The 18,360-nt window shown below is 39.9% G+C and overlaps 1 protein-coding gene and 1 long non-coding RNA gene across 2 annotated transcripts in view; one reads left to right on the top strand and one right to left on the bottom strand.

Annotated features, from left to right (window-relative positions):
* The window catches only part of LOC132535238 (uncharacterized), a 388,867-nt gene that overhangs the window by 97,244 nt on the left and 273,263 nt on the right, over positions 1 to 18,360 (bottom strand). The window lies entirely within an intron of this gene.
* Positions 18,228 to 18,360, top strand: part of LOC132535321 (uncharacterized) — a 55,485-nt gene continuing 55,352 nt past the window's right edge. The window contains exon 1 of the long non-coding RNA XR_009547118.1: positions 18,228 to 18,311. This is a non-coding gene — a long non-coding RNA (uncharacterized LOC132535321). The remainder of the gene's footprint in view (positions 18,312 to 18,360) is intronic.

Consider the following 18,360-nt stretch of genomic DNA (forward strand, 5'->3'; position numbering starts at 1 on the left):
AAAGTTTTTATCCAACTTCACACTAGCTATCAAACTCAAGCAAAAACTACTATAGTCCTGGGCCCCAAGAAACACGTCTAAGATGGACTTCCACGCTTTATTCCACCTCAGGCCCCTACTCTCTTCTGCTCTGTTCCTGCTTTTTGGTTCCTGTTAATTACCATTTTGTCTCACTTTATGCCCTGCCACCTTCCAGACACCACGTTGCAGACAGACGCTGCTGTGATTTCACCCTGATATTTATGGACAGGCGATCTCAGTAGTGTGGCCTGGATCCTCACCTCTACAGAGCCCTGCCCCACTAGGGAAGGGCAGAAACAGGCTGTGGGTGTGAATCGACTTGCCAATGCTCAAATCCAGTGGAGAGGCAACTACAGAAGCCAAAACTCCTGCCTTCTGCACCCCAAAAGCAACTTTGATCCATACTCCCAGTGGGGGAGAAGTGATAGGAGGGACAGGATAAGTGGGCTCTGAACTCGCAGGTCCCGGAGAGAGAGGGGGCGAAAAGGGGAAGGATATTTGGAGGAAGTAATAGGGCTATGTGTGGCTTGGAGGGAAGAGAGAACAGGAGCTGGGAGAAAAGGGGGCGGTTATGCACAAATGTAGGCAGATAGTTGTAGAGGTGACAGGTAACCCATGTCTGCAACCCAGGGAGAACTGAAGTGGTTTGCAGTGGAGGGACTTGGGATTCAGAACTCTGGTGGTGGGAACAGTGTGGAATTACACCCGCTGACATGTAATTTTGTAAATCAATACTTGATTGCTAATAAAAAGTTAAAAAAAAAAAACAACAGAAAGCCTAATTCAGGGCCAGTGTGGTGGTGTGCCTGGTTAAATGCTCACATTGCAGTGCACAAGGACCCAGGTTCAAACCCCTTGTCCCCACCTGCTTCATGAGTGTTGAAGCAAGGCTGCAGGGCTGCAGGTGTCTCTCTGTCTGTCTCTCTCTCTACTTCTCCCTCCCTCTCAGTTTCTCTCTGTCTCTATCCAATAATAATAATGAATAATAATGATGATGTCTAATATGACTTCTACTCTTTTAATTAAGAGAAATACTATATTCCCTTTAGTGATACTCCAAGTAAAGATTTTTCAATTTCTACTCACATACTGCCCCCAAATATCAGCAAAAAAACAACAAAACACTCTCCAAGGAACTTGTTAAAGATTCCTATTTTAATATGTTTCTACTCTATAATACAATTTACTATTTTCTAGAAAAGGTATGGAAAGTTATCTTAGTAGTATTTAAAATAAATCAAACATGAGTCATTTCAGGGAGGAAAGCTGAGAGAGAAACTACTACAAAATACAAAAATATCATTATAAGAAAAAGCGTTTTCCTTTTTTTGCATCTATGATTTATGAATGCTGACTAAGCCTACAGCGTACTTATTTCATGATGTATATACGCTAGCCATAAACAGCTTAGGCTGATACAATGCCACATTCCAATTATAACTCAATGCAATTTAAAAATCAAAAATGCACACAGAGGAAAGCTACTTTCACATATGTAATTGTGATTGAACAACTAACTGGACAAGCTTGGAAACGAGATAGTGAAGATATATAGACATATAGCAATATTTTTCATTGATCTTTAGGAGGACAACTAGTATGAGGCTGATTTTGTTTTGTCGGGATGGTTTAAAATTTTCAACATAGAGTGAAGAACAGTATTCTCCAATGCCACCGACTCCCCCCCCCACACCTTTTATAGTCCAGAGTTACAGTCTTTCTCTACATCAGTCCTTTATATGTTGTTTCTTCTGCAGGGATAATTAAATGCAATTTTCACATTAACCATAATCACAGTTAAAAATGCCGCTCTTTAGATAAGCCAGACAAAGAAAGACCAATAAATACCAAGTGATCTCACTCATGAACGGAACTTAATATAAAAGGATGACAAGGGAAATTTTTAGGTGAGACTTGGACTGGGTTGGGCATATTGCACCTAAGCCAAGGAGCGTAGGGAAAGAGGGAAAGGGATGGACAAAGAAATGAGGAAAAGGAAATTAGGACAGAAAATTAAAACAGAAAGCAAGCTTGAGCTGAATGAGGTGTAGCAAAGCAAAAGACTTTGGCTTGGGAGGGGTAGGGAGGGAGTAAAGAGGGCTTGAGTGTCTTGACACACAAACTTGTCAACAGTTGGATCCTCACGGCAGAGGAGGGCCTGGTGCAGGGTTGAATTGTTATGTGGAAAACTGGAAAATGTTGTGCATGTACAAACTACTGTATTTTACTGTCAACTGCAAACCATTCATCTATCAATAAAGAAATTAAAAAAAATGTATTGTGAGCCATTAATCTCCCAATAAAATGGGGGAAATGCTACTTTTTGATGACTTTATTAAGGCATGACACTGGCTTGATTTCAAGACATTAAAATTTAGTTTTATGGTTCAGTAATAAACTTTATTGCTATTCATGAACAGTAATGCCAGAATACAGTCTTGTTTAATTACTGAAATAGGGAAGAAATAACTTTTTTTTTTTTCAAGCAGAAACACTTGAAACAGAGAACCTGTAAGGTTTTGGAGCCTCAGGCATGAGTCTCTTTGCATAACCATTATGCTATCAAGCCCTGCTGGATTCATCATTTTATAAAAAGGAAATCTTTACAGACCTATCAATCTTCCTTGGTTTTCTGTGGTATAGATATACAGACATGCTCATAACTAATATTAAGATGACATTTAAAATGGAGCAAAGGCACACTGGGTTAAGTACACACAGTCTTCTTCTTCTTCTAGCATTTGCCTTTCTTCCATAGCCAGTCAACAGCATCAGGTTGAGCCTGATGTAAAGTTTCGAGTAAAAAGTACACATAGAATAAAGCGCAAAGACCAATGCAAGGACCCTGGTTCGAGCCCCAGGCTCCCCACACGCAGGAGAGTAAATTCACAAGCAGTGAAGCAGGTCTTCAGGTGTCTGTTTTTCTCTCTCCCTCTCTATCTTCCCCTCCTTTCTCAGTTTATCTTTGACCTATCAAAAAAAAAAAAAAGTCAAACAAATAAAAAAAGGCCACAGGAGCAATTGGTTGGTAGAGCAGGCAGAGCGGTAGTGATAAGCCTGAGGCAAACAAAGAAAGAAAGAAAGACAAGAAAGATAAGAAATACATTTAATTATTTAGAGGGTTTCGTATCTTTGCTTAAGAAAATGACACTAGGCTAAAAAGATATTTTTTAAATGAGAAATCACCTTAAAATATATAAAATGAACTCTGGGCAAGTTCATGGAAATATAGGGCTATGTTAATAAGAGCTGGAAATATTCTTGGAAAATAACTATGTGCTAGTGAGTGTCTACTCCAGCTAATTGCTCAGCCTTCAAAAATGATAGGTGGTTCTCAAAGAATGTGGATTCAAGCCACTGCAATTCCTTCCCTACTAATTAGCGGTCCTCTATAACTCCCCTCTGAAAAATGTAACCTGACTAAGAAAGAACACGTTAGATAATTTGTAGACCACTAGAGTGAATTATCAAAGTGCTAAAAATGCCTGTACTTTTGTTCCAAACGGCATTAGCAGAAATAGGAATGAGCCTCAGCGTATTTCAAAGCAGAAGTGGGAATATGAAAGGTGATTACTTCCGAATCTATTCTTAAGGACTGACTATTCACAGAGTACTTAAATATTTAAAACCTTTCTACCTCTTTTATTCTTTAAAAGGATTTATTTATTAACACAAGAGACACACACAGAGAAAAAAAAAGAAACAGAGCATGATTCTGGCTCATGCCATGCCAAGGCTTGAACTTAGAGCCTCATACTTGAGAGTCCAATATTTTATACATTACCCCATCTTCTGAGTCACCTCCCTTTTGAATATACCCTTTTGAACTTTGGTCAGAAATGTAAAGAGAGGAATAGTACATACATTTCAAATAATCCAAGAGAAAGAACTGTGTTTCTAATTCCACCGGATGGTCTGAGCTTGTGTTACTAAGTCTCTACCCACCCACTATGTCAGCACAGCACATGACTGTGTCACTGAGTCTCTACCCATCCACTATTTTAGCATAGCACATGAATACAGTTAATAGATTTATATCCAGCTTCATTTTATTTTTGGAAAAGAGTAATGAATTGAACTAGGTAGGATACCAATTATAACACAAATATTAACATCCTTGTTGATATTAATTTCAAAGTAAGTCAATTAAAGTAATATAGGAACTCCTTAGTCTTAAATAATCAGGGATGTCTAGCTCTATCTCTATTTCCATCTCTCTGTCTTTGAGGGAGGGGAGGAGGGAAGCCAGAGAGAGAGAGAGAGAGAGAGAGAGAGAGAGGGAGGAAGGAGAGAGAGAGGGAGACAGAGAGAGGGAGAGAGAGGAGTGACGGAGAGAGGGAGGGGGAGAGAGAGAGGAAGAGAGAGAGAGAGAGTGGGAGAGAGGAGAGAAGGAGAGAGAGACAGAGGGAGAGAGAGAGGGAGAGGGAGAGAGAGAGGGTGAGAGAGAGAAGGATGGAAGGAGAGACAGAGGGTGGGAGAGAGAGGGATAGAGAGAGAGAGAGATGGAAGGAGAGATAGAGGGCGGGAGAGAGAGAGGGAGGGAGAGAGAGGGAGGGAGACAGAGAGAAAGAGGGAGGGAGAGAGAGAGATTTTGCTTCTGTTTAGGTTCAGGCCTATAATACAATTTATTTTCTAAAGATAGGCAATAAAATATAGTGTTATAGCAACTACATTTATAGCTGAACTTCAAGCCTAGAAACCTGTTTCAGATTTTCTGACTGCACTGGAAGGACATAAGTCTCCCATGAACTCAGCATCACCAGAACAGTTCAGGGTGAAACTAGGTCGCACCAATCCTCCTCACGTTAGAAGTCAACCTGGATTTGTCTTTCTCTCAGCATATGTCTCTATCCTTAGAACAAGTGAATGATTTCTGTACCTTTGCTAATGACTATTTTGAAAGAAGTTGTATTGATATATATATATATATATATATATATATATATATATATATATCTTCTAAACAGAGAATATAATGAAGGGAGTGTTGTTTCATTAAATCTCATCTGATGTTTGTGTTTCTTCCTTTTCTTCTCTTTCCCACCATGAGTCCGTAGTGAGAACGCCAGCTATTCAGAACTTAATACAATGATGGAATCTAGGGTCAAATATTCCAACAGATTATAACTGAAAAATTTCCATTCATTATATAACTCGTTGAAGACAGGATAAACAGTTTGCTGTAAGTTTGGCTAATGAGTCATCTCTAAATTGTTCCAGAGAAATAACAAATAATTTCTTGGAGTTTGACTTATGTTTGGAAAGAATTGCTTTAATTAATGAGTAAATTCTACTATGTCTTTTCTTTCTAAAATAAGTATACATAAGCAAAAATATTCTGACTGATATCTTTATTGTGGATATAATTATAAAACATGAATAGATGATCATTTAAAATATTTAAAGGATTGAAGAATGGTGCACTTTTTCTTAGGAAAACTATGGCATATATTTAATTAGAGTTTTGCCTAGTGTTTTTAAATCATTAAAATCATTAAAATATCAGCAAACTATCCAAAGAATGAGCTGTCCAACGAATTCTGAGTTATTACCCATCTGACCTCATTTTTTCACACTAATGAGCTTGACACATACAGCTCAAGGCCAGATTTAATTTTAACTATCATTATATTTAATGGACTCACAGAAAAGTAGAACATATAATAATATATTTTGATACTCCTTAGAAATCTTATCATCTTCAGGCAGAAGTTGGAAAACAAGATCAGAAGAGAAAATAAAAGTAGAACATGAACAGCAATTGGCCTATCGCACCAAAGTAAAAGACTCTGGGGTGGATGGGGGGGAAGAATACAGGTCCAAAAAGGGTGACAGAGGACCTAGTGGGGGTTGTATTGTTATGTAAAAGCTGGGATATGTTAAGTACGTACAAACTATTGTATTTACTGTCGAATGTAAAACATTAATTCCCCAATAAAGAAATTAAAAAAAAAAAAGAAATCTTATCATCTAGATGCATGAAATTAGCCATGGATGAGCAGAGAAAGATTTTGGTGTCTAATTTATATTACATCAAGGAGGCGTTTCCTTCAATAAGTCTAGTAGTAAATGTCTAATGGTACTATAATAAAAGCTACAACATATTTAAAAATCATTTCATGTTTGCAATAATCCTTTGAAAAGGTAGGATATTTATTATTTGTAGAAAATTGCCATTAATATCTATGATGATACTTAAGTTACCTCAGATGACATTTTTGGTAAGTTACAGAGCTGAGATTCCATGTGCTATAACTCTGACTGTGTTGACCACAACACCTTGTTTAGCTGCATGAATAGATCAAATCTGTATGTATATCACAAAGGCTCTGAGATTCCATGTGCTATAACTCTGACTGTGTTGACCACAACACCTTGTTTAGCTGCATGAATAGATCAAATCTGTATGTATATGTATATCACAAAGGCTCTGAGATTCCATGTGCTATAACTCTGACTGTGTTGACCACAACACCTTGTTTAGCTGCATGAACAGATCAAATCTGTATGTATATATATGACAAAGACTCTGAGAATAAAATAACTTCTTCCTCCACTCTACTTTCCTTTCATTTTTGTCAAATATTGTCCTTCAAGATACACATAATCAGTATACGTGCGTGACCATTTCAAACACAATTATGTTAACTGCCAGCAATGATTCCTAACTTGGGGTTACAGACCTGGAGAACCCACAAGTCTTCTGGACTCATGACCAGTTGTGTGTTCACTTTTCTAGGAAGGAGAAACACCTTGCTCTTAGCACTAGACTCTAGAAAGGTGATGGCACACATACTATCAGGTATTTTAAGAAGTACCGTCTTCAAACAAAAATTAAGTGTAGTTGACATTCTGAACTCCTTTTCTCTCTCTCTCTCTCTCTTTCTCGTTTCCCCCTTTCTCTTTCAGAAAATGCATTAACACCAGAAAATGATTTATTGGAATTCACTGGGAATTATATGTATGAATAAACTCTGATATCTAGAGTGCAGTCTAATGAGACCAGCTCTACATCCACAAAGTATTTAAATATTTATAAGATAGAAATATAGAAGTGACACAGCACTTGGCTTCCACTTCCTAAAACTGGCTTCAGCACGAAATTCACATGACTTACTCCAGTGTTTGGATAGACTCTGGCTCCTTCAAGGACAATCAGCCCACTGTGTTGCAAGGCACTGTACGTACTGCTGACTGCTAACCATTAATCCCCCCAATAAATGTTTCAAGAAAATATGAACAATATTTTAAATACTTTAATAAATGGAGATTCAAAAAAATGAACATTTCCCAAGATGCTAAACCAGGATTCTTAAAAACTGGGGATCAACATCCATCTAAATGTAGGCAGTAGAAATAGAATACATTTATTAAAAATGTATATGGTTGTGTGTGTTTCCTTTTTTTAATTTTTATTTTTATTTAAGAAAGGATTAATTAACAAAACCATAAGGTAGGAGGGGTACAACTCCACACAATTCCCACCACCCAATCTCCATAACCCACCCCCTCTCCTGATAGCTTTCCCATTCTCTATCCCTCTGGGAGCATGGACCCAGGGTCATTGAGGGTTGCAGAAGGTAGAAGGTCTGGCCTCTGTAATTGCTTCCCCGCTGAACATGGGCGTAGACTGGTCGGTCCATACTCCCAGTCTGCCTCTCTCTTTCCCTAGTAGGGTGTGTCTCTGGGGAAGCTGAGCTCCAGGACACATTGGTGGGGTCTTCAATCCAGGGAAGCCTGGCCAGCATCCTGGTGGCATCTGGAACCTGGTGATTGAAAAGAGAGTTAACATACAAAGCCAAACAAATTGTTGAGCAATCATGGGCCCAAAGCTTGGAATAGTGGAGAGGAAGTGTTAGGGAGGTACTCACTGCAAACTCTAGTGTACTTCTGCTTTCAGGTATATATTTTGCAGTAGTTTATGGATACGTGTGAACATAAGCTCTCTCTCACAGGCTTTCACTGCTCTTGGCTGAACTTTTGAGACGGAAAGGACAAAGAGAGAGAGACATCGGGGACACCACAGAACTGGAGCTTCTGCTAATCTGATAGAAGACTGGGGCTCAAGTTTGGGTCTCGTGCACAGCAAAGCAAGTGCCATTTCCAGGGGAGCAGCTGTGCCTGCCGACAGTATCACCAGACAAAGCTGACCGCAGGGTCTGGTCAAAGACAGCGCACTGGACAGCTGCTTACTTATTCTGCATCCTAAATTCCACTGAAATGAAAGCAGTCTAAAAATGGAAGCAAATCAGCATTTCTACTATTAAGTAGAAGAGGGGTAAGAGCAGAAAAAGAAATGACAAATTTATGAAAGACTTAAAGTAGATAAGCTCTAACAGGAGGTAAAACCTAAATATCAACAAATATAAATTAGGATGAAGGGCACATAAGCTCAACAGTCTACTTTTTGAATATAAAGATATTGATATTTAAATTCTGACTCTTCCATAGATAACCACATCACTGTATGACAGTACAAAAATTAATAATATTCCCCAAGACTCTGAATACAAGATTCTTGATATTTGATATTCAAGAATGTCAAAAAATAGATAGTTTCAAATATAAAATGTGGTACCTTCAAATACAATGCACAAATTAGAACTTAAAGTTCTAATTACTGTCATGTTATATAAAGCATATAAATTTGGGGGCCTGCTGGCAGAGCACCTGGCTGTGTGCATGTGTTAGAATTCACTGGGACTAGGGTGTGAGCCCCCGGCCCCCTCCTGCAGAGGGAAAGCTTTCCAACTGGTAGCTCTGCAAGCATCTCTCTGTCTCCCTCCCTCTGTCCCCCTTCCTTTTTGGTTTCTGGCTGTCTCTATACAATAAACATAAAAAAGGTGAAAAATGGGAGTCAGGTGGTAGCACAACGGGCTAAGTGCAGGTGGCACAAAGCACAAGGACTGGTGTAAAGATCTGGGTTCAAGCCCCCGACTCCCCACCTGCAGGGGAGTTACTTCACAGATGGTGAAGCAGGTCTGCAGGTGTCTATCTTTCACTCCTCCTCTCTGTCTTCCCCTCGTCTCTCCATTTCTCTCTGTCCTATCTAACAACAATAGCATCAATAACAACAACAATAATAACTATAACAATAAAACAAAACAAGGGCAACAAAAGGGAAAATAAATAAATATAAAAAAGATAAAAAATAATAAAGCAAATACACTTTAATTACATTTGTTGTGGTTAGATATTTTCACATTTGCAATCATGCCGAGTATGATGATTACTGAGAGCTAAGAATCAACTGTAATTAGTTATATTTAGTCAAACAATATTTGGGGGGGCATTTGTATTTTGTACTTTTTTGTGGAATAAAATACTGGCACTTATTGTTGATGGAGACACATTTAATGTGCTTGACATTTGGGTCAGGGGCTACAAAAAGATTTGAAATTATGCCTTTCTCAGTCAGGCTGGTAGCAAGGTTAGAAGCCAAATCAGCACTTGGAATGAAATGTGGAAAACAAAATTCAAGGGTTTAGTTAGCTGAGAGGGTCCAGTCAGCTAAGCTTATTTATTTATTTATTGCTTCCAAAGTGAATCACCACCACTGCTCCTGGTGGGAATTTTTTTTCCATTTTACTGTACAGAACAAGAGACATTGAGAGAGAAGGGGAGCTAGAGAGGGAGAGAGAAAGAGAGACACCTGCAGACCTGCAGGTGGAGGAGTAGGGAACTCGAAACCGGATCCTTGAGCTGTTCCTTGCACTTAGTACTACGTAGCTTAACTGGGTGGGCCACTGCCTGGCCCCATCAGGTAAAGCCTGGTATCTGTACACTTTCACCTTGAGAGATCAACTTGGTCATCAGTCAGGAGGATCATAAAAGACTGACGAGGGAAGGAGGGTAAGCACGTGTTTCCTCAGGGAGCATTGGTCTCACACTAGCAGAGGAGAGCCCAGATGAGAACAGGCATATTCTACAAGCCCAGAAGAACAGGGGTGCAGCACATGCTCCCTGTGGGCGGGTCCAAGCTCAAGCCCCCAGCCCCATCTGCAGAGGCTGGGGGAAGGGGTGAGGAGGGTGACCAAGAGGAGAGGTTCCTGAGTGGCTGGACTGTGCCCAGATGCCCTATTTCCCCTTCCTCTCCCTCTCCTCCCTGGCCCTCTCCCTTTCCCTCTCCTGTTCCCTTCCCCTCCCCATCTCTCCCTCCTCCTCCTTTCCCTTTCTCTCTCTTTCTATCTCTGTCCATCTCTCTCTCTCTCTCTCTCTCTCTCTCTCTCTCTCTCTGTCTCCCTCCCTCCTCTATTTCTGTCCCTAGCAGAAAAGAAACAGAAAAAGCCATTTTTTTCTGTTTATAGTGGAGACCTTGTGAAGCTTGTGAAGGAGCTGAAGCCTGTTGTCTCCAACAAACAAACAATTCAACTGCAAATCTGAATATGTGTTCAGTCATTTACTCAGCTGTTCAAATATGCAGTTAGGATCCTTATCAATTAGGATCTCATTTACAAACATAAACAAACTGCCAGATTAGCCGATTTCTTTGGAGGCCTATCACTGGCAAAGAAAGACTGCTAAAGAAATGAGAAACCTCAATGGCGCTAAATCAGAATGAGAAGAATCTTTGAAATAAATAAATGTGTATCTCTTATGCATAATGGAGTGCTATCATACAACTAAAAATAGGTTATCTCATTTAAGAAACAAAACAAAAATATCTTCCAAGAGTCTTACAAATTAGAAGCATGAGTGATTTAATTTGAAATAACAGGGAAAAAATGAAAAGAGAAGAAAATGAAACAGAAAACCACACACCTGTCAAAAGATTAGATCAGTGATCACAAATGTAAGACAAGGGGAAGAATTCTTTCATAACCTAGGATAGAAAACTATCAGTAGCAAACCCTACACAGAAACAGTGAACCTCTGATGATAAAAGCAGAAATTAAGCAGCTGCCAGAAAAAAGAAAAAAAATGACCTGTGAAGAAGCATGTGCCAAACGTGTCTGTAACAAAGGCACCAGCAGCACCAAATCCAGGCAAAGCCCAACACAGACACTAGTGTAGCACATGGATTGTGCCAAGGAAATCTGAAAGCTGTGAACTATGCCCGTTTCCTCAAGTGTTGAAAACACACAGAAATGTGTATGCACAGATATACATGCACTCAGAAAAATCAGTGTCCATGCATTTGATAAGAAGAATAACTGCACGCAAAGCACAAGGGCCCGCGTGAGGAACCCAGTTGGAGCCCCCCGGCTCCCCACCTGCAGGGTTGTCGGGCAGTGAAGCTGGTCTGCAGGTGTCTGTCTTTCTCTCCCCCTCTCTGTCTTCCCCTCCTCTCTCTGTTTCTCTCTGTCCTATCCAACAACAACAACATCAACAACAATAAAAAAAAATGCAAGGGCAACGAAAGGAAATAAATGAGTAAATAAATAAAAAGACTCCTTGCTGGACCTAGGTTGTGGCACACCCAGTTGAGTGCACATTAAACAATAAGCTCTCAGGCTCAAGAGGAAATGTTACTAGCTATGAAGCAAGTCTGTGGGTGACTCTTTTTCTCCTTCTTTATCTCCTCTCTTTCCTTTCAATTTCTCTCTGTCCTATCAAATGAAAAAGGAGAGAAAAAGAAAGGAAGGAAGGAAGGATAAAAGGAAGGAAGAAAGGAGTAGAGAAATGGTTACAAGGAGTGGCAGATTCATTGTGCAGGTACTGAGCCCCAGCAGTAAACCCTGTGGCAATTTAAAAAAGAAAGAAGGAAATAAGAATTTTTGCTATGTATATCAAAACAACAACAACAACAACAAATCGTCGAAGGGCAAATAAAGACATGCAATACAACAAGTAAGACTGAGGAAACAAAACTCCCAAGGATAGTCATTAATTAAGTAGACTTACTAGTGACTGCTTTTCTGTGTGCATTTCACAGAACAGAAATGTGTAATACGATAAAGTAGATATTTAGAAGATGTTAATAAGAACAGCTTTTCATAGACAGCATCCACACACACCCCCCCAACAAGAGAATGAAAATTCAAACTACAAATGAAACTATTCACAAACTATAAAGTCTCCTGCAAAGGTGTGCAGACAGAGGGTGAGAAGATTCCCATGTCTGTACAGTGTACCCATGCTCTCCAGGAGATGGGTGGAACCTTGGTCTCGTGTTTGGCAAAGCAGGCAGCCTCCCAGGACAGCTATATTGCTAGAACCATCCATATTTTTAGAATTGCTTATTATGAGTATATATCAAAATATGACATTTTGACAAATTTTAGTGTAGCTGTGGCCATAGACTTAATCTACTTGATATTTACTTATGAAACGATTTATAAAGTATGATGCTAAAGAATTATTTCCCTGTCAATTACAGGATTCAAGGTAAATCATATAGATTTAGTGTCAAGCATTCAAGAAGATACCAGTGAATCTACTTTATAGCACTTCTTTATAAATTTATTATGCCGTGAATTAACATCTAACTATTGATAATAGACTGCAAACACATTCACTGCACTATAATTTTTCCACATACTTCATAATGTACTAGACAAGACTACAAACACTTTCATGTCATTAATTGTTGTTAAAATTCGGATGCTCTAGCTGGCCGGGCTAGCTTCACGGGCGGGTAACAGAGACGACCAGAGACATACGGCTGGGCAGGGAAGCTGTATTTCTTTATTCAGGAACAACAATTCATAAACTAAGACAAACTAATCACCAAACAGAACTCTGCTGCCTCTTTCCCCCCGCGGCGACACCAAGCACTCTCGAACTCTGGAACTCTGGAACCCTCTCGTGGTTCCTTGGGGTGGGGGCAAGCGGGCCCACGAAATTAGCAGGACTGATCCAATTTTCTTGGCGGGGGAGAGCTAGAACAACCCAATGTAAAGCATACAACAATTAATACCTAAGAAAACTTGAAAATAAAATATCCAGATATGTCACAAATGTTAACTACTTCCTTTCTCAGTTGAAATCTAGCTAAAGAACTTTGTCTCCAGAATCCTGGGAGCATGAATTGACCTTCCAACACCCATGTTCAGTGGAGAAGCAATTACAGAAGCCAGATGTTCCACCTTCTGCATCCCACAATGACCCTGGGTCCATACTCCCAGAGGGATAAAGAATAGGAAAGCTGTCAGGAGAGGGGATGGGATACGGAGATCTGGTGATGGGAATTGTGTGAAATTGCACCCATCATCCTATGGTCTTGCTTATTTTTTATTTTTATTTTTAATTTAAAAAATAGAATTTTACCAAATACCTTAAAATGTTTTTAAAAGCCTAAAATTATTTTAACCCTTTAATTCATCCATGGATTGCTCTTCAGCTATTGTTCTCGTTCATCCAGTTAGAAACTCTTGTGTTTACATCACTCAGCCATGAAATTTCACTGCAAATATTCACTTATAAGTGAACAAAACACAGACACCAATACTGTTTGTTTATTTCTTGGAATAAGAACTGTATTCCAGAAACCAGCTGACAACTGGCTTCTGGTCGTTCTCTCTTTTCAGAATGTCCTTTTCAGCATAGCAACTAAACATTACTTCCTAACTTCTTTATGAAGATTGGATTAAATCAGATTTACTTTTATCATCAGGGCTTTCCTGGGCTTCATAAATGCACAATTCCATTGCTCATGGTTGACTCAGATTTTTTTCACAGATAGAGGAGACATACACACACACATACACACACACACACACACATACACACACAGAGAGAGAGAGAGAGAGAGAGAGAGGAGAGACACTGCAGCACCGTTTCTCTTAACTTTTCCACTTTGCATGGTAGCCAGGAGCTCAAATTCAAATGTCAATATAGAATTAAATGTGCACTACTGTGTGAGCTATCAAGTTATGCATTTGACATTTGACTCACCATGCCAGAAACAACCGGTTACTTTCTGGCTAGAATGATGATTGTTGTAGCCAGATTCTTTCTTAAAAGGGCATGTTTACCTATTAACACAGGATTCATACCCTATGTAAAGGACTAAATACAAGAGCCTAAGCTCCTTCCATGAGGTACTAGGATTTTAAATATAGCAATGGCAGTACAGCAAGCAGAGTACAAGGTCCTGCAGACCAGGACATCTGTGTGACTGCCCTAGTCATAGGCCCATGAAGCCAGCTTGATTTCTTTTTTAAAAAAAATTATTTATATAGTGGAAATATTGACAAGTCTATAGGATGAAAGGGGTATATTTCCACACAATTCCCACCACCAGATCTCTATATCCCATCCCCTCCCCTGACAGCTTTCCTATTCTTTATCCCTCTGGGAATATGGACCCAGGGTCCTTGTGGGATGCAGAAGGTGGAAGGTCTGGCTTCTGTAATTGCTTCCCTGCTGAACATGGGTGTTGAAAGGTGGATTCATTCTCCCAGTCTGTCTCTCTCTTTCCCTAGTGGGGCGGAAGCAGGCTTGATTACTTACAGAATTCAGTGAACATAGCTCAGTAATTTATTCTATGAGAGTTACCCATGTTCAGTGTTCAGTACTGGAAGATAAAGAAAATAAAACTTTGCAGTCAAATTACTGCATCAGATATCTGGCAACAATCTTATTAAATAAAAATTGATAATTTCTTGTTGATTTTAAATCAAATTAATAAAATTTAAGCAACATAATAAAAACATTTGCATTCTCCAAGAACACTTCATCAGTGAAGGTTTAAGAGGTCTTAGACTCTAGGTAACAGTTCTCATGCTGTCATGATAGAATTCTTCAAAGTGGTGTGGCCTTGTAGTGCTGTGGCTGAGAGTTAAAATTTAACAGTAGTGTAAGCAATATCTCTTCTGAAAGACAGCCCAAGCAGCAGGGACAATGCTGGAGGCACAGATTTCAAGGATGTTGTGCAAAGACCGTTTCTACTTCTATCTTTTTCTCTTGCTCTTCCTTTTTTAGTTAAACCACATGAGAAACACAAGACAAAGATAGTTTCTGTACTCCAGCTTTTTCATGGACAAGAACACCTGGAACCTAAATTTAGATAAGGCTCTAAACTCAGCAGTTAGCATGAGTAACTTTCTTCTCAACACGGGAAGAAACTAGACTTATGCTAAATGTGGATACTCCAAACTTCAAAGCATTGGCAAGACTTAGGGTCAGCAAACAGAATGTCAGAAACCCATTATGCAAATAGGATCCCAGACAGTTTAGGACAGGACATGAGAAAAGTGAACTTAAATCTGAGCCTATGATGACCAAAGTGCCAGAATTTTGGATTCTGTGTCAAAACAACTTGATTTTTGACTTTATTCCATCACTAATTAGATCTATTATTTTGTTTTATTTTTATTAGTGGTTTCTTCTTCTTCTAGCATTTGCCCTTCTTCCGTAGCCAGTCAACAGGTTGAGCCTGATGTAAAGTTTCGAGACTTCCTTTGAATCTGGAGAGGTGGCAGTCGTTGACTATGTGGTTTAATAATGGTTTACACAATCATAATATTCTAAGGGTACAGCTCCTCACTGCAAGCCACCACCATAGCTCTGTTCTCCTTGCCGTGACCCTGCCTCCTTACCCCCAAGGGCACCCACTGCAGTTTTCACGAAGTCTCAGCAGTCCTTGACTGCCCCCCCCCACCTTGTTAGCAGGTTCATGTGTTTCAGTTCTACATGAATGAAACCATTTGGTAGTTCCCTTTCAGAGAAATGTAGATTATTTGGTAGTAGGTATAAACTATAGCAACAAGAATCCTTGAATGCATAAGCCAAATTAAAAGAAAAAAAACCTCAAGGTATTACATATAATGAGGATGAGAAAGAAAAATAAAAGATGCAGGAAAGATTAATAAGTTCTAAAGAGAGAAAATGACATCATTTAGTAAGATTGTGTGTGTGAATGTATTATAAGTAAAAGTATTATATAGGTCATTTATATGTAAGCATATTATACATAAATACAAGTGTTTTTTTAAATTTTTTAATATTTATTTATTTTCCCTTTTTCGACCTTGTTGTCTTTTCATTGTTATTCTTGTTGTTATTGATGTCGTTGTTAGACAGGACAGAGAGAAATGGAGAGAGGAGAGGAAGACAGAGAGAGGGAGAGAAAGATAGACACCTGCAGACCTGCTTCACTGCCTGTAAAGCAACGCCCCTGAAGGTGGAGAGCCGGGGCTCGAACCAGGATCCTTACACCAGTCCTTGAGCTTTGCACCACTTGCGCTTAACCCACTGTGCTACCACCCGACTCCCAACAGAGAGTGTTTTAATAACTGCTCTTATCTGCCATTCTTTGCACTGAACACAGCATTGATCCATTTCTTCCTCCCCTTTCATACTTTAAAGTCGTCTCATATTTCTATGATTTGAGTTCCTGGGCCTGTTCTACTTAGCATTGCCTTGTTAAGAGTGCCTTGTTTCTCTCTCTGTGAAACTCTTTTTAGGAAATCTTGTAAGACAAGTCTGGTGATGACAGATTTCTCTAGTATTGTACATCTGATACTATTTTGATTGCTCCTTCAGATCTGAATGATCAATTTGGAGCATTAAGTATGCATGGCTGGGGGCGGGCAGTAGTTCACCAGGTTACCTGCATAGTACATGATGCAAGGACTCACTCCAGGATCCTGGTTCAGCCCCAGGGTCCCCACCTGCGGGGGGAGGGCACTTCACCAGCGATGGAGCAGGTCTACAGGTATCTTTCTCTCTCCCTCTCCACCTTCCACCTCCTCTCTCAACTTCTCTCTGTCCTATCCAGTAAAATGGAAAAAATGGCCTCCAGGACCAGTGATTTCCTAGGACAGGCACTGAGCCCAGCTATAACCCTGGAGAAAAAATAAAAAGGATGTATGGCTTCCAGTTGTCTTTTAAAAACTTGAATTTACCACTTCACTCTCTCCTGCCTTTCGTGATTTCTGCTGAAAAGTTCGAGGCAAGTCTGATTACACTGCCTTTATAAGTCACTTTCTTCTTTTCCCTGGAAACTTGTGAATATTTTGTCTTTCACTTTTGATAATCTCACAATTAATAGTTTAAGACTATTTGGGTTTAGAAATTTGGGGATTCTCTCTGCTTTCTGAACATCTATAGTGTGACCATATCCCAGATTTGGAAATTTCTCCATTATTATTATTTTTTAATATGGTTTCTGCTCCCTTCTCCTTGTGAGACTCCCTATAATTTTGATATTTGCTTTTTAAAACAGAATCTTCAATCTCTTGAAAAGTTGCTTCATTGTTTCTTTTTTTTTCTTCTTTCTTTTTTTTTTTTTTCTTTTTTTTTCTTTTCTTTTTTTCCCTACACAGTTATTACTGGGACTAGGTGCCTGCACTACGAATCCACTGCTCCTGGCAGCAATTTGTTCCATTGTTTTTTTCTATTGGATAGGACAGAGAGAAACTGAGAGAGGAAAGGGGGTAAGAGAGGGAGAGAGAGAGATAGACACCTGCAGACCTGCTTCGCTGCTTGCAAAGCGACCCCCCTGCAGGTGGGGAGCCGGGGGCTTGACCTGGGATGCTTACGCAGGGCTGTGGTCTGTTGATCCAGGTCCCCCACTCCCCTTGCCAGTGGAAGTGAGGGTCAGAGTGGCACCTGGGAGTCCTGCGGGTGGCTCCATGTGGCGGCGGGGGCAAGGTGCTCAGAGAGACGAGTAGTCAGCTCTGGGAGAGCCTCAGTGGGGCAATTCCTTTATTGAAGGGAAAAAGGCAAGCAGATATATCCATAGCTCAGAGGGAAGGTTGAGGTAATCATTAGCCCAAACACAGAGCACACAAGGGATAGTCACACATTGATCTGCAAACTGTTTGATGACAAGTAAAAGGTTAGCATACAAGGTTTGATCACCAGCTTTACAATGTATATTTTTCTGGAGGTAAATTGCAGGCACTTTAGGTCAGGGGGAAGGGAGGCAGCTGAGCAATCAGGATGTTTGCTGGCAGTTTCCAAGTTAGCCATACACAGTAATTTATGGTCTTTGTTTTATGGGGTTGGGGGGGGCAGTGGCATGCACAGGAAGGCTCCCATTTCCAGAGGTTCAACCATCATAAATTCCAGAGGTCAGGGGAGACCTGCCCTTTTTCTTGACCCAGGGTAGGGAGGGCTGGGGATCTACCCACTCAGACTCTCATGGAAACAATGGCCGGGACTTTGTGGACTGTGGTGCAGCCCCCAACACAGGTCCTCGTGCTTTATACTACCTGCACTTAACCCGGTGCCCCATCACATGACCCCACTGATTCTTTCTTTCTTTCTTTCTATCTTTCTTTCTTTCTTTCTTTCTTTCTTTCTTTCTTTCTTTCTTTCTTTCTTTCTTTCTTTCTTTTCCAGAGCCTTTTCACCCATTTACCATGAAGTCAGAGAGTATTAACTGATGTTCTTCTACATGGGTAAGTCAACTTTTATGACTTATTCTTTGAAACTGGGATGTATTTAAAG

The sequence above is a fragment of the Erinaceus europaeus genome, chromosome 21 (assembly GCF_950295315.1).
Source record: "Erinaceus europaeus chromosome 21, mEriEur2.1, whole genome shotgun sequence".
NCBI lineage: Eukaryota > Metazoa > Chordata > Mammalia > Eulipotyphla > Erinaceidae > Erinaceus > Erinaceus europaeus.